This window comes from Artibeus jamaicensis, unplaced genomic scaffold (assembly GCF_021234435.1).
Source record: "Artibeus jamaicensis isolate MK-2021 breed Jamaican fruit bat unplaced genomic scaffold, CSHL_Jam_final contig_525, whole genome shotgun sequence".
In the NCBI taxonomy this organism is placed as follows: Eukaryota; Metazoa; Chordata; class Mammalia; order Chiroptera; family Phyllostomidae; genus Artibeus; species Artibeus jamaicensis.
In genome coordinates this window covers 16235110-16251260 of record NW_026521874.1, presented here as the reverse complement: position 1 = coordinate 16251260, position 16151 = coordinate 16235110, and the positions used below count along the sequence as shown (strand labels likewise).

Here is a 16151-nt window from a genome sequence, read left to right as displayed (position 1 = left end):
GAGGGGGAAGGAAGGAAGGAGGATGAATCTAATCTCTGGCACTTGAACCACTGACCTAAAATTACAGAAAAGTCCTTCACAGGGGAAAAGAGAAAAAGGTAAATTTAATGGGTTTATATATGTGATAGTTTAGCAAAAAAAAAAAAAAAAGCAATCTCATTTTAAAACTTCACTCTGTGATGGCACAAATCTGAAACTAAAGTATAACATGAAACTTATTGTTGGTGACTTTAAATCACAACAGCAATGCTAAGACTCATGCAGCACTCAAGGAGCTAAATATCTCTGGAAAAAAGCTTCCTCTTCAAAAGACATTTTTTTTAAAGTGGAAAGGAATCTGAAACTTCTTAGTACATCTAAGTTTTAAATTACTTTGTTTAGTGATAATTATTTCAAAACAATTGAGTGTTACAAATAAAACCCAGCAACCCCAAAGTGTCTGCTCATTCATCATTTAGTTTAACTGACATACTTTGCTACCAACTAGTTTTTATTCTTTCAGTACTTCCAGTCTCATTCAAGCTGTTTTTGTTAACATAACTGCATGTATACTAAGAATTCAATTTCAGCAATGACCTATATTTAGTAGTGTCTGGCCACCTATAGGGCAGAGAAAAAGGCTCATGTTCTACTAATTTCTTATCTTTCAAACTCAGAGAGTAAAATGACACCCCATTTTTTAACAAGTAGCAAATGTATAGTTACTTATGATAAACAATTAATTACAAAGTAATGTTTACTACTCCTTAAAACAAAGCTCTGTTAGATTCTGAGAGCCTATGAAAAACTTACAAAAATGAAGAGCCACAAATAGTGTAGAGGAAAAGTAAAGGTCCTTGCTTTTAATATTTGTGATAGCCAACATAAAGCTGTTGTGACACACAAAGCACTCTTCTAAGACCACTGTATTAGTCAATGAATCTTAAAACAACCCTACAAGGTATTATCCCATTTTACAAAAGGAGAAACTAAGACACAATGAGATAAGGTAACTTGCCCAAGTCTTAAAACTAGCTAATACATAATTTACAGATGCAAGTTTAAACCATATGAGAAATTAAAGTAGGAATAGCATATCAAGGCCAATTCAAAAACAAATAGGACAATTTCGGAGTACTCTTTCAAAAAGGCAGAAAAGAAACCAATTAAGAGAAACTAAGTTTTTTTTCTCTCAGTGCAATAAAAGGGAGCTCAGCCCATATCACTAGGGGCGGAAAATATCTATATTCTCAAGTTATACAAAAATATCACAAAGTAACATTTCTTAAGAAGAAACTCACTTTTAACTTTTTCAGGGACACTTTTTGAAGAAAACTTATATTAAAACTTTGAAAACTAACTTTTCACTCCTAATTATTATGCTTGAAAGACTATAGAAAATGACTAAAAGCAATCTTCCACAATATTAAATAGGAAAGGACTATCATATTAAGTAATTTTTACTGAAAAATAAAAAGTACTACAATAATTAAAAAATGAGTTGATCTGTCAGTGTGGCATATTCACTTAGCTTTATCTATAAAAATATTTTCAGATTATTCAGGTGTTTTCTTATCTCTGAGACAACCTCCAAGAACATGAAACTACTTCCACAGAGTCAACATTAAGTGATCATTGGTGGTGATTACAAAAAATTACAAAATTTTCTGCCACCTAGAAAAATGTAAAGCTATGAAACTGAATTTAAAAGTAAAACTGCAATCACTCTAATGCACAAAACCAATCCTAATTACTATTTATTTCACAGTCCTGAAGCAAGTGCATCTTCATACAATTTTTACTCTAAAATGTTCACTGCAAGTATGCAAAGGGTCTATTCCTCAAAACTGAACTGATTCTGTCCTTGCTTTGGTTTCTCTGGTTTGTTCAAGTAGGAAACAGTAGCACAGTGTCTGACATGAACTTGATACTTATGCTTACTACTGAGCTAAGTATGTTCCCTGAGCTCTAGAAAACTGATACAGCACCAAGCTTCTTGAGTTAACCCTTAGTCACCACAAGACTATTCTCATTCAGGCCCAAGAAGAAAAGAACACCACAGCCCCACAAAAGTAACCACTATTTTAAATCCTCACTTTGTTTCCCATCCCCAAGTTTCATAAGAGTGTTAGGAAAAAAAAATCTTACTTGCATACTACTATGGAAGTCCTTTCAACCATTATTCCCAGGAGGTGCGGAAAGATCTCATCTTGATTTCTTGGCTGCCTTTCACTTGATGTAATCAGCATGAAGCTTTGAAATAGGACCCTGGGATAGGCCATTCCCTTCAAAGTGTCTATCATTACTTCTTGGTGAGTCAGCTTCTGGACTGCCGCCAATGTGCTTTTTGTTGAGTTTATCATGAAACCATATTTCTGTAGAGTTGAAATAATGGCCCAAACACTGCATTTCAAAAGACTCCCTCAAAGTGTTTATCAAAGCCACTCACATGCTTTCGTAAGAGAAGGGGGTTTACATAGTATCATATTAAAAGATTCTCCTATGTGCGAGTGTCCAAAAATGTCCTGTAAAATCTTCTGATAATTTTGTTTAGGTAGATTTTATTTTATGCAAATAGGTATACTTAAAAGCTTTTTATTATGTCCTTGAGGAAGAAGTCATCTTTTCTGCATCAGGTTAATGTACTAAAGAACTCTGAAGTTAATGAAAGCATGAGATATCCAAGAATTCTAAGGGTCCATCAAATATCTCTGAAGGGAAAAATCTTTTCTACTATACCTTTTTAGAGGAACCCACTAATAAAAAAATTGTGTAAGACTTAGTTATGAGAAAGTAAAACACTGTTGGGAATAGGAGAAGGGGTATTTGTCGCACAATTAAAGTAGTTCCACAGAGCAGGAATGGGAAAAGTTCCTAGCCCTGAATAAAATAATGGACAGTAATAATGCTTTCAGGGTATAGAAAGTAAGTTAGGTATTCATGTATGGTATTGTCCTCTTTATAGGAATAACTTTGGTGTCTTCTAAACTTTAAAAACTGGCATGAGAGCAAAAACGGTCAAGATGAATTTAGACCTTGAAATGCTGAGAGCTTATTTCAGGTTTGTCAGTAGAAGGATATAGAATGACTTTTAAATTTTTTTTCATTTCTATTGAATTTTTATGAGGAAGGAGAGAAAAACATTTCTCTGTTGTTCCACTTATTCATACATTCATTGGTTGCTTCTTATTTATGTGCCCAGACCAGAAATCAAACCTGCAACCTTGGTGTATCAGGTGTATGCTCTAACCAACTGAGCTACTTGGCCAGGGCCTAGAATGACTTTTAAAAATGTAATACATACAGATTTACAGGTTTAAGAAGTTACCATCATTTAAAATATGTTCATGTATGTTTTCAGTGTATAAATTTAAGGCATGAACCAAAAACCCATAAAAGTTGTTTTAATAGCCAAAGAGGGAAAGGTGTAAGTATACAATAACTACAAATTCAAATAACACTGTGAATATATAAAATATATAATTCTACAGAGCAGCTACTATATTAAAGGCAAGGTAGTCTGTAACAGGCAAATTGCATTTAATTTAGAATGCTTAAAAGAACATTATCTTATGACAAGGAAGTACCTCATCCCCACACAAGGACCCAAACACCAAATGGCATAATCCTCTAATTTAGACTTCAGAATTTCCCAGCTCTTAAGAGCTACATATATGGTAAAAGAGCTCAAGAAATATTCAATAATCTATGAATTTGAAGGAGCTAGATTTCCCTGTTACTTATACTAGGATATGTACTGAGTTCCTGTATTTAGTTCTCTGTATAACCACTAAAAATGATAAATTTAAGACAAGCTTCTTACTGCTTATGTAACAGCCCTAAGAACCATATGCAATAGAGGGCAACAATTTGTCTTGGTACAAAGTATTTTTCCTATACACCATCTGTGATGGCGATTTTTTTTTAAAGATTTTTATTTATTTTCAGAGAAAGGGAAGAGAAAGAGAGGGAGAGAAACCGTCAATGTGTGGTTTCCTCTTGCACAACCCCAACTGGGGACCTGGCCCGCAACTCAGGCATTCCCAGCTCTGGCTGGGAATCGAACTGGGAACCCTTCAGTTCACAGGCCAGTGTTCAATACACTGAGCCACACCAGCCAGGGCTGTGATGGTGATTTAAAAATTTAGCCCTGGCCGGTGTGACTCAGTGGATTGAGCGCTGGCCTGCGAATCAAAAGATTCCCAGTCAGGGTACATGGCCTGGATTGCTGACCAGGTCCCCAGCAGGATCGCACAAGAAGCAACCACACACTGACGTTTTTCCTTCCTTTTCCCTGTCTATAAATCAATCAATCAATCAATCAATCAATCTTTAAAAATATGTTACCTCCAGCACTAATCCTCCTTCTCAGCCTTGCCCTAAAGCTCCAAATGCCTAATATATTTGTACTTAGATGTCCAATTGCTTACATGTTTAAAATCAAGAGACACACACATGCACATACACACTTACCAACACTTCCCATCTTTCTGGCAAAATCAACTCCCCTTGCTACTTACTCTCCTGGGTTCTAAATATTCTTGCATTTACCTTCTTTCAACTCTAACACTGATCCCTGTGGAAACAGGCAAGTGTTGATGCTGTGTTGTTATCACTCTAGTAACAGTAGCAATAACCGCATCTAGTCTGTATGGAATGCATACTATTGGCTAGCTACTATAATAAGCACTTAGTGAATCCTCATAAAAACCCTAAGAGAGAGGTAAAAATTATTACTTTTTAAATGAGAAATCTGAGGCACAGAGAAGTTAAGGAATTTGCCTAAGATCACAGGCAGGTATCATACTAGCAGTGGAGCCATCATTCAAACCCAAGCCTGAGCTCTCAATCATCATACTAAACTGCAATAGAGGAAAGAGCATCCAACTTGATGTCAGAAAACCTAGGTTCTAGTTCAGCTATTCACAAGCAGTGCAATCTCAGACAAGATTGTGTTTCAAAGACTGACAGCTATGAAACACAATTTATTCACCTGTGACGTGACAGAAATGCTATGTATGGCCTGCCCTGACTGATTCACAAATTATCAGGGAAAATAAAGTGTGCAACTAATAGAGCTAATTAAAAATTTATTTGTAACATGGGTCTCGTAGTTTCTACCTCCATATTCCCATGGCTTTACTTTTGACAGTACTATTCTGGAATTCTAGACTTATGGCACAAACACGGTAGTCTCAGGAAAAGAGCCTAAGTCTTGTACATATCAAGCAATCATATACAGAAGACCAACTATTAATTTCCAATCCCCATTACAGTCAAGATTGGGGATGTTATCAATAGGTATTTCCATGCGAAATAGCTAGAAACATGACAGGCTAAAAATGAGATAATCCACTTAACTGATGATCATATTACAAGTACAAATATCTCTTGGTTCTAAACCTAATATTCAGTTTTCCAAACATTTTAGAATAAAAGAAATACACATTGCTAAAAGAATGTTCTGTACACCAAGTATCTCAATCATTGGATACATTTAAATCTGAAGGGCTTAAACTAAGATTCTAGACTAAGCAAAAGAAATACAAACACACATACTATTCTCAAAACATGCCGAGCCACCTATAGTGTCTGTAGTCCTCTGGAGGGTCAGAATTGGAACATCAAAACATTGCTGCAAAAACTGCCTGCAATCCCTTTCCCAAGATAAAAAGGTTCTGAATGCTCTCTTTTGGCCTCATATTGCTAGAAAAAGAAAGGTCACTACACAGGAACAAAAAGGAGAGTTTAATTCAAGTAGATAATCAACCATAAAGCACAAAACATGTCTTACGTCTTATTCACATGAAACTCTGGCTACCAATATTAATACAGTACCTCCACCCATCTTGGGGGAGGGAAGGGAAGGGAAAGAAAAGGGAACTCTGAAGTGCTAAACATGTTTTACTCATAGATTTTTCATAACCAATTACATAATCATTCTGCTAGAGGAACAAGAGAGTCAAGGATTCACAATTCAAGAGCTACTAAAAACTTTTAAAAGTCTGTAAAATTATGCACTGAGTTTTATAACTAAATTTACCCACTGAATAAATATATGTACCTATTTCCTTATTTTTAAAAAAATTTGGCTCTGGCTCAATTGGTTTGATCATCAACACTATATGCCAAAGTTGTGGGTTCCATTCCCAGTCGGGGCACGTACAAGAATCAACAAAGCCCTGGTATGGCGGCTCAGCTGGCTGGAGTGTCATCCCATACACCAAAAGGTTGCAGGTTCAGTTCCTGGTGAGGGTATATAGCTAGGTTATGGGTTAAATCCCCATCAGGGTATGTACAGGAGGTGGCCAACCAATCAATGTCTCTCTCACATCAATGTGTGTGTCTCTCTCTCCAACAAATGCATAAGTGGAACAAGAAACTGATGTCTGTTTCTGTCTCTCTCTCCCACACATCCTCTCTCTCTGAAAATCAATACATAAAACAATTTAATGATTTATAGCAGGGGTCCTCAACCTCCAAGACCAGTCCAGGCCTGTTAGGAACTGGGCCATACAGCAGGAGGTGAGTTTGAATGTAATGTGCTTGAATCATCCCCAAACCATCCCTGTCCCCCTACCCCTGGTCCATGGAAAAATTGTCTTCTATGAAATTGGTCCCTGGTGCCAAAAAAGTTGGGGACCACTGACTTATAGTGTAAGATTATTTACAAAAGAAATGCTTCTCATTCTAGAAATGGGCTTTTGGGGGATGAAGTTTACCAAGCAACTTACAATGTTCTGTGAAAATTACAAGCCTTTTCAGGTCTAGGCACCGTATTATTTTAAAACCATATACATGGGCACATACATGTACTGTGTGTGTAAAAGAGAGAAAGAGAATGAATGCTTTCCTAGCAGCTTTATTTGTAGTTGTCAAAAACTGAAAACCACCCAAATGAACTTAAAGAATGAACAAACAAACTGTGGTATATCCTTATTGGAATGCTACTTAGCAATAAAAAGGAATTACTGATACACAAAATATGGCTGTCTCAAGGTGCATTATCATATATAAAAGAAGCTAGACTCAAAAGGCTACATAATCCATGAATCCATTTATATGACATTCTGAAAGACAAAATTATAGTAACAAAACAGATTAGTAGTAGTCAGATACTGGGGGTGGGGGAAGGGGCTGACTACAAAGGATCAGGAGGAAAATTCTTTGAGGTGATAAAACTATTCTGTATCTTGACCACAGTGGTAATCAGGTGTTTCCAAAACTTGCAGAAGTGTACTCAAAAAGGGTGAATTTTACTATATGCAAATTATACCTTAGTTAAAAAAACTTTTAAACCATAGAATCTTAGTTACTGCTCTGAAAACAAGGACCAGATGTTACTTAAACGACCAAAGCAGAAACACTAAACCTTGTTAGATCAGCTTCCAAATGGAAAACTCCCTTCTATTAACATTTTGCCTAGAAATCTTAACAATATTTGTTAAATAATCAAATTCCCTTAGGATTAAAAAGAAATATATTTTTTTAAAAGAAAACTACCTAGCCCTGGCTGGTGTAGCTCAGTGGATTGAGCACGGGCCTGTGAACCAGACAATCTCCGTTGGATTCCCAGTCAGGGCACATGCCTGGGTTGCAGGCTGGTTCCCTGCAGGCCACTTCCCAGCAGGGGATGCACAAGAGGCAACCATACATTGATGTTTCTCTCCCTCTCTCCTTCCCTTCCCCTCTAAAGATAAATAAATAAAATCTTAAAAAAAAAAAAAAAGAGAAAACTACCTAGTGTTTACATCCTGATGGTTTTAGAAGAAAATGAGCTTCTCAAGGAGAAAATAAAATCCGAGCAATAAACAGTTAAGTCAACTTTTTCCAGAATCATGTTGGTCACAACAAATGAGGTTCCTCTCCTAGTTTGGGTTCAAAAACCCAAAATTTTCCTTCATAAAACCTCTAAGACATTTATTATAAGATCTTAACATTTGCCTAAAATCTTTAAGTGCTTTCACTTAATTAGGCAGTATAACAAAGTGGTTAAAAGTTCAGGTTGAAGAGGTCAAACACCTGGGGGCAAGTTATTTAACCTCATTTGGCCTCAATTTCCACACCAGTAGCATTGGAGTAATTACAGCTACCTCTGAAAATAATCCTAGACAATTAAATGAGTTAACACACATAAACCATTTAGAATAATGCCTGGCATACTTATGTTAATTTTCAATGAATGATATTAATAAACACCAGATAGGTGTCCTTGGACAAAACATTTTACCTTTGTTAATCACGATTCTGCTCTATAAGGTGAAAGACCTAAATTCAATAGCTTAAAAGTCTATCTAGTAATACTATTATATGTTCCTATAATTTTACCAGAATTGCACCAAATCACCCTGCAAAGAAGGGTGATTTTCTTTTGCATAGAAAAATTTCAGACCCAAATACAAGTGACTTGCCCAAAGAAATACTAAGGTGAAGGCACAACCAAGATAAGGATATGGTATCCTGAGATTTCTCAAAACTGTTCTCTCCAAAAATTATTGCCCTCCACAAACTCCTTCCCTTCTGATAGACACAGGTATGACAAACCAAAAGCCCTCCAATTTATTCATTTTAAAAATTCATTAAGCTATAGATTTGTTTTATGCAGTCTTCTGTATGTTTATGTCATAACTTTAAACGGTAAAACATGTTTCATCAGTAAGTATATTGATTTAAGAATAGAACTAGTAGAAAAAAGTTAATGAAGCTAAAGGGAGATAAATTCAACTATGTTCATTAAAATTTTGTGAGAGGTAAAAGTTTTAAAACTGAGGTATATATCCATACAAAAAAGTGTACACATCATAAGTATACAACTCAATGATTCTCATAAACAGAACACAATGAAATCACTAGCCAGATCAAGACATAGAACATGAACAGCACCCTGCACTCTTAGTCTCCCTTGTTCGTTTACACTGCCAAAAAGAACCATTATTCTGACTTTCATTACCATTTATTAGTTTTATCTTTTTTTTAAATATTTATTTATCTTAGAGGGGAAGGAGAGAGGGAGAGAAACATCAATGTATGGTTGCCTCTAGTGCTTCCCCTGCTGGGAAATAGCCTGCAGGGAACTGGCCTGCAACCCAGGCATGTGCTCTGACTGGGAATCGAACCTCTACCCTCTGGTTCCCAGGCCTGCGCTCAATCCACTGAGCTACACCAGCCAGGGCTATCTTTTTTTTATAACTTTACAGAAATGGAATCACATAGTATACTGTCTTGTGAATAGGGTCTTTCATGAATCCTTTCATTTTTCTTCTTGCAAACAAAATGCATTTAAGTAAGCCAGATAAGAAAGGTTCCCTCAAACAAAGTTAAACTGTAAGTCATTCTCAAAGCAAACCATTTCTCAAGCAATAAAATATCTAAAATATTGATTTATTGAAAGTCAAATACAGCTGGTACTTTCCCCTCTCCTCAATGAGCTTTCTAAGACAAAAATTTTAAGTTACAATTTGAGTTGGAGAAAATAAACCCAAAACATCTCAAAAAAATATTGTAACTTTTTTTAAAAAGGCAAGATAGAAAAGGGTTAATACGTCACAAAAAAATTTCAGATAATTCTCTTAAAATTACATACTTTAACTTTGCTCTTAAAGAACTGTCAATTATAGTCAACACTAAAGAAAAAAAATAAAACTGTGGCCCTTGCCAGTGTGGCTCAGTGGGTTGGAGCATTATCCCGTGAGTACACCAAAAAGCTGGGGGTTTGATTCCTGGTCAGGACACATACCTAGGTTGCTAGTTCAATCCCTAATCAAGGAGCATATAAGAGGCAACCAATAAAATTAACAAATATATATATTTTTAATTTTAATAAAAATTAAAATGTAAAAATTTGTTTGTGTTAGAATATATAATTCCAACACTATTCTGACAGCACTGCAACAAAATTTTTAAATAATTAAATCCTTTTATTTTATCCTGAGAGCTCCTCTTACTTCTTAATCACTGTTTCATGTTAAGAGTCCATAATCTATACTGTCCAACACAGTAGATGCTAGATGTGTGGCTTTTAAATGAGTTAAAATTAAATAAAATTTAAAATTTTAGTCCCTCGGTCAAACTAGTCACATTTCAAATGTGCAATGTGCACTGGACAGTGCAGATACTGAATGACAGAAGGAATCATCAGGGAAGTTCTATATATGCTGCCTCATCTTCCTCTCACTCCTGGCCCCTTAGTATGCTAAAATGAATCTAAGAAAATGATGAGCAATGACTACTATGGATCACCAAATCCAATGATTTACTTAGCCTTCATCTTCATCTCAAACTTAACTGTCACTTTAAAAGCCTTCCTCTCTTTGGCCTCCACTATGCCTCATTAACCTAATTTCTAGTTGTTGTTCTTTTTAAAATTCTTTCTTCTAGCAGCCCCTCAAATGTGATCCTCAATCTTTATCTCAATCTTCTAGGTTCAAGAGCTCATCCAGACAAGGCCCACATTTCTTCCTTCCTCAAATTTATTATCTCCAAGTTCCTGCAGGACATTTTTACTTGTATAACCCTTAGTCTCAGTGTTAAATGTGTGAAGGATCTCATCTTAGTTCTTTTCCAAATGAGCTCCTTCTCCCAATTCCAAGTTTATGTCCTATCACTCTTCTCCAATGCCCCTAAAACCCATCAACCTGGAATCTTTGCCCTTACCTCCCATTCAACTATTTCACAAATGTTTGTCTATTTCCTTTAGGGTATCAGCTAACAATCTTCTACATTAATGTAGCCACCTGAATTACCATCTTCCCACCACCTTGATTCAGGTTCTTATTACCTAATTCTGGGTAATAAGATTCTGGGTAATAGTACAGATTCTTCATCTTCCAATCCTTGCTCCCAATTATGCACATTGCTACCAGACACAACTTCCCCAAAATTGCCTCTAGTCTCAGACTACATTTCCCATACTGTTCTTGCCCTCCCCCTGTCTATTTTTTACCTACCATCTATGCTACTTATTCTCTGTACCTCCCCCCCCTCCTCCTCCCACTCCCCTGTTGCTAACCCTCCATGTGATCTCCATTTCTGTGGTTCTGTTCCTGTTCTAGTTGTTTGATTAGTCTGCTTTTTAGGTGTGGTTGTTAGTAACTGAGTTTGCTGTCCTTTCGCTGTTCATATTTTTTACCTTCTTTTCCCTAGATAAGTTCCTTTAACATTTCATATAATAGGGCTTGGTGATGATCAATTCCTGGAACTTGACCTTCTCTGACAAGAACTATCTGTCCCTCCATTCTAAATTAAAGCTTTGCTGGATAGAGCAATCTTGGATGTAGGTCCTTGCCTTTCATGACTTGGAATACTTCTTTCCAGCCCCTTCTTGCCTGTAAGGTCTCTTTAGAGAAATCCACTGACAGTCTGATGGGAACTCCTTTGTAGGTGACTGTCCCCTTGTCTCTTGCTGCTTCTAGAATTCTCTCCTTCATTTTAATCTTGGCTAATATAATTATGATGTGCCTTGGTGTCTTCCTCCCTGAGTCTACCTTCTTTGGGAATCTCTGAGCTTCCTGGACTTCTTGGAAGTGTACTTCCTTTACCAGATTGGGGAAGTTCTCCTCTATTATTTGTTCAAATAAGTTTTCCACTTGCTGCTATTCCTCTTCCCCTTCTGGTATCCCTATAATTTGGATGTTGGAACATTTAAAGATGTCCTGGAGGTTCCTAATCCTCTCCTTTTTTTGAATTCTTGTTTTTTCATTCTTTTCTGTTTGGTTGTTCCTTCTTCCTTTTGGTCCACTCCATTGATTTGAGTCCCAGTTTCCTTTCCATCACTCTTGGTTCCCTGTGCATTTTTTCATTTCACTTAGTGTAGCCTTCATTTTTCATCTCTTTTGCAACTAAATTCAATCCATTCTGTGAGCATCCTGATCATCAGTGCTTTGAACTGTGCATCTGATAGGTTGCCTATCTCTTAGTTGCTTAGATGTATTGGCTCTGGGGCTTTGATCCGTTCTTCTGTTTCAGCCATTTTTTTGGTCTGGTCGGGCCAGTTACATATGAGGGGCGGAGCCTCAGGTGTTTGCCAGGGTTAAGCAACCCGGTGGCTGGGTTGTGACGCCATATGTGGTGACAGGGTCAGAGAGGGAACAACACGCTTGCTCCACTCTCTCTTGGATTTCAGTCCCCTCTGCCACTTCCCACAATCAAATTGGGCCCTTCTGGTGCTGGTTCCCAGGTGGGTTGGCTTGTGTACGTTCTAGGATCCTATGGGTCTCTCCAATGAACTCGCCTGTGAGGCTGGGAGTCTCTCCTGGGACCTCAACACCCCCCCCCAAAGTTTTTCCAATCGGTGCTTTTAGGCTTTATTTCCCGTCACTAGGGCCCTAGGTTGTGTGATCTTGTCTCACTGCATATTTTCGCCTGGTTTATCTGCACACACACAAATGTGTAACCATGGTCAACCAGCTGCCTTGCATACCTCACTGGATCTGCTCATTGCCACCCCGCGCTGGGGTCTGCTGGGTACCACCGGCACACAGCCACCACTTTTTCCCCGCAGTGACCCCTCTCCACCAGCTGCCAACTCCGCCCCTCTTACCGGTCTGAATGAATGGTTGTCAGACTTCCGTACAGTTCAATTTTCTGTCAGTTATACTTGTTTCTAAATTTTTTGTTGTCCTTAATTTTGGTTGTATGAGGAGGCACAGTTGTCTACCTACACCTCCATTTTGGCTGGAAGTCAGTTATTGAAATTTTTTAAAAGATTTTATTTCCTTACTTAGAGACCGGGGAAGGGAGGAAGAGAGAGAGAGAGAGAAACATCAATGTGTGGTTGCCTCTCGCATGGCCCCTACTGGAGACCTGGCCCACAACCCTGGCATGTGCTCTGACTGGGAACCCTTTGGTTCACACCCCGAGCTCAATCCACTGAGCTATACCTGACAGGGCCTGTTACTGCTTATTTTTAAAAAATATTTTATATATTTCTTAAAGGGCAAGAATGGGAGAAAAAAGAGGAAAAAAAACATGCCCCCAACTGGGGACCTGGCCTGCAACTCAGGCATGTGCCCTGACCAGGAATCCAACCAGTGATCTTTTGGTTCACAGGCCAGCATTCAACCCACTGAGCCACACCAGCTAGGGCAGTTATTTCATGTTTTAAAAATTCTTGCAACACACCAGTTGAAAAATTGCTGTATTAAGGTATCATATATATTGTACTAGTAGCTACCTTATTACCTTGATTGCTCTTCGAATTTCAATCTTATTCTTAAAAAAAAAAAAAGGGCAGATAACTATAAATGTCTTAAATGTCTTACCCCCAGAAAACTAACATTCTGAATATCATCTGTTTACACAGCATTTTAAAGACTATAATGTGCAGTAAACTAAGAGCAAAAGCTATCAGGCCTTATCTAAACACTTAAACTCTATAGAATATATTACAAAGATCTTCCTAAAATATCACCAGATGAGTATATAAACTCCTAGTGGCCCAACTCCCAACTGTATATTAACACTAAAATTTCAGTAAGACTATATTGTTATAAAGTCATTTATCTATCTTCCAGTTCAAATTATATGTACCAAATCTGTATCGTATAAATTGTAATAATCACACTTGATGGTTAAAATGCACATACACAAGGCTAAACTCAAGTCCAAATTGCAAGTCAGCAGAATAACTGGGGATTCAGTCTGAGTCCTGTGTTTAGAGTTCACAGAATCTGATTTTTCTTTTTATGGCATCATTCATAGTGCTCAATGAGCTCATTAGGAAGAGAAAATTTACATGGAGGTCCTCTCGTGTTTAATTATGATCAAAGCACAGACTGTCTCAGTCATAGTGGAGTTTACAATGAGACAGTTCAAATCAGCTTGCCTGTCCCATTCCTCCCAGACTACCTCCAACAACTGCTCCTCTTAGGAACTGGAGCCCGTTAACTAGCCACCTTCTCACTGGTGACTTAAAGCTCCATTAAGACACCCAGTGAAAACTAAAGACATTAAAATTCACTTTAAAATAACAGCTTTTCCTAATTATAAGAGTAATACATGCTTACTATAGAAAACTGGGAAACTACTAAAGAACATTAAAGCCAAATATAGTCACACTCTTCACCAGTCAGAAATTAATCACTATTAGTATTTTCATTCCTGTCTTTCCAAGGTCTGTCTTACGTATATAAGTATTAGTTCACTTACTAAACAGGATCTTAAGTTCAGCAAGCCAGGGGAAATAACATACTAATTCTCTGAAAGACTAATTCTCCAGTATTTTCAGAGTAAGCCAAACTATGTGTACAGAGAACTAGAGAGAATGAGACAAAAAGAAATCATACTTGCTCCTTTTCATTCATTCACCCCATGGCAAACTAATGTCCGTGTTTCAAGAATCATTATATACCCAAAGACCAATGAGTAAGTTTCCTTTTTAAATAGCAGTCTACTACATAATTAAATTAACACACATACACACACAGTCTTGCCAGTAGGAGGAACACACACAATAAAAAGAATTATTACATCAAGACTAAATTTTTTTGTCACCTTGAAGCTATCCTTAACAGAAAATAATGTCCTGGCCAGGTAGTTCAGTTGGTTAGAGCCCAATATACCAAGGTTGCTGGTTCAATCCCAAATCAGGGCACATACAAGAATCAACCAAAGAATGTATAAATAAGTGAAACAACAAAGCTCTCTCTCTCATGTGCACACTCTCCCCCTCCCACCTCTCTCTAAAATCAATAAATATTTTTTTAAAACAAAAAAAAGGGTATTTGAAAGGCTAATGTAAAATTAATGACCTCTCCTACAAAAACATATTCTGTGCACACCAGATGAAGGAACAATCTACGGATAATGATGAGTGTTGATTTTATTATATAACAACTTATTTACAGGTATAAATAAATATGTAAGAGCTTAAACAGTCCATAAACATTGATAGCTTCCTCTGTACCAGACAATATATTAAGTGCTGGGGAGTGTAGGAGAACAACCATTGGTACCTACTTCTGCAGAGTTTACAGTCTCTTTAAATATGATGTCAAACACTAGGCATATGGCCCCAAAGGTATCACAACATCCCTGAATATTTGATGCTCTCAAATCCTTATGAGGTTCTAAGATGTACTATGTGAAAGAACCTTATAAATCATGCTACCTCAAGTAAAAATGGATACTGGACTTTTTTCTAAAGCACTGTATGTACATAGCAGTCATTTTCAATATAAATTATCTCATTTCTTTTAACTGGCAAAAAATAATCATTCGAGTTTTTCTTTTCACAGTATCTAAGACTTCAGTAGTCTCTTTCTCTGACAATGACCCATAAGAAATAACTGAAAAGTTCCCCATGATGGGAGAAGAGAGATTCATTCTTCTAGTGCAAAAGCACCATTTTCTAATTTCATAACTTACAGGGGGAAGAGGGGCAAATCAAAAGCAATTTATTCAAACTTAAGAAAAAGTTACCTTTTAATCTAAGATTCAACATGGAAAGTTTTGGCCTGAGAAAGCATTTTTTTTTTTTTAAGTTAAAGGCTCAGGCTCTTCCAAATGGAATTAGAGTGACAGGTTAATTGTGGTACTTTGCAAGCAAAGGAAAGCAAGTAGCAATTATTCATCCCTTTTACTCAGACTCTAAGACTCAAGTCTTATAAAATAGGGATATGTTATAACCAAACTGCTTTCCATAAAGCATGGAAATTTTAAAATATACTCTACACTAGTTCTTCATGTTTAAAAGAAGTACACTTATACTTTGACTGCTTCCCACTCTTATTGTTTGCCCTTTTCAAACTCAGCCAACTCAACAATGACAAAAGATATCAAATCAATGCTTTGTGAGCTAGGTTTGTATGTTGGCCCTTATTGCAGACTTGACTCTCAACAGGTACTTCTCAAGACTATCATAATCCAACTAAGCTGGACTATCTGCAGGACTAGTGGAAATGCCCAAAAACACTCACCCATAAAAGCGCAACATTAAATCTTAAGAGTCTTAAGCCATGATATCCACAACAGAGTATAATATACCTCAAGGAGTGCTCAAAATGCTCCACTGAAGTAAAGGAGAAAAACATTTTAGCTTTATTTTTAATTCTCATCTTTGTTAATTTGGGGGGATGTGGTTATATTTTATAAGGTACACAATAACTAGTTACTATATATATACACCGTTTGTAAATTAAGTAAATACTCAAGGATTGAGGATTAATGCTCAATTT

The 16151-nt window shown here is 36.9% G+C and overlaps 1 protein-coding gene across 14 annotated transcripts in view; it reads right to left on the bottom strand.

Annotated features, from left to right (window-relative positions):
• The window catches only part of MTMR3 (myotubularin related protein 3), a 131478-nt gene that overhangs the window by 106401 nt on the left and 8926 nt on the right, over window positions 1-16151 (bottom strand). The window lies entirely within an intron of this gene.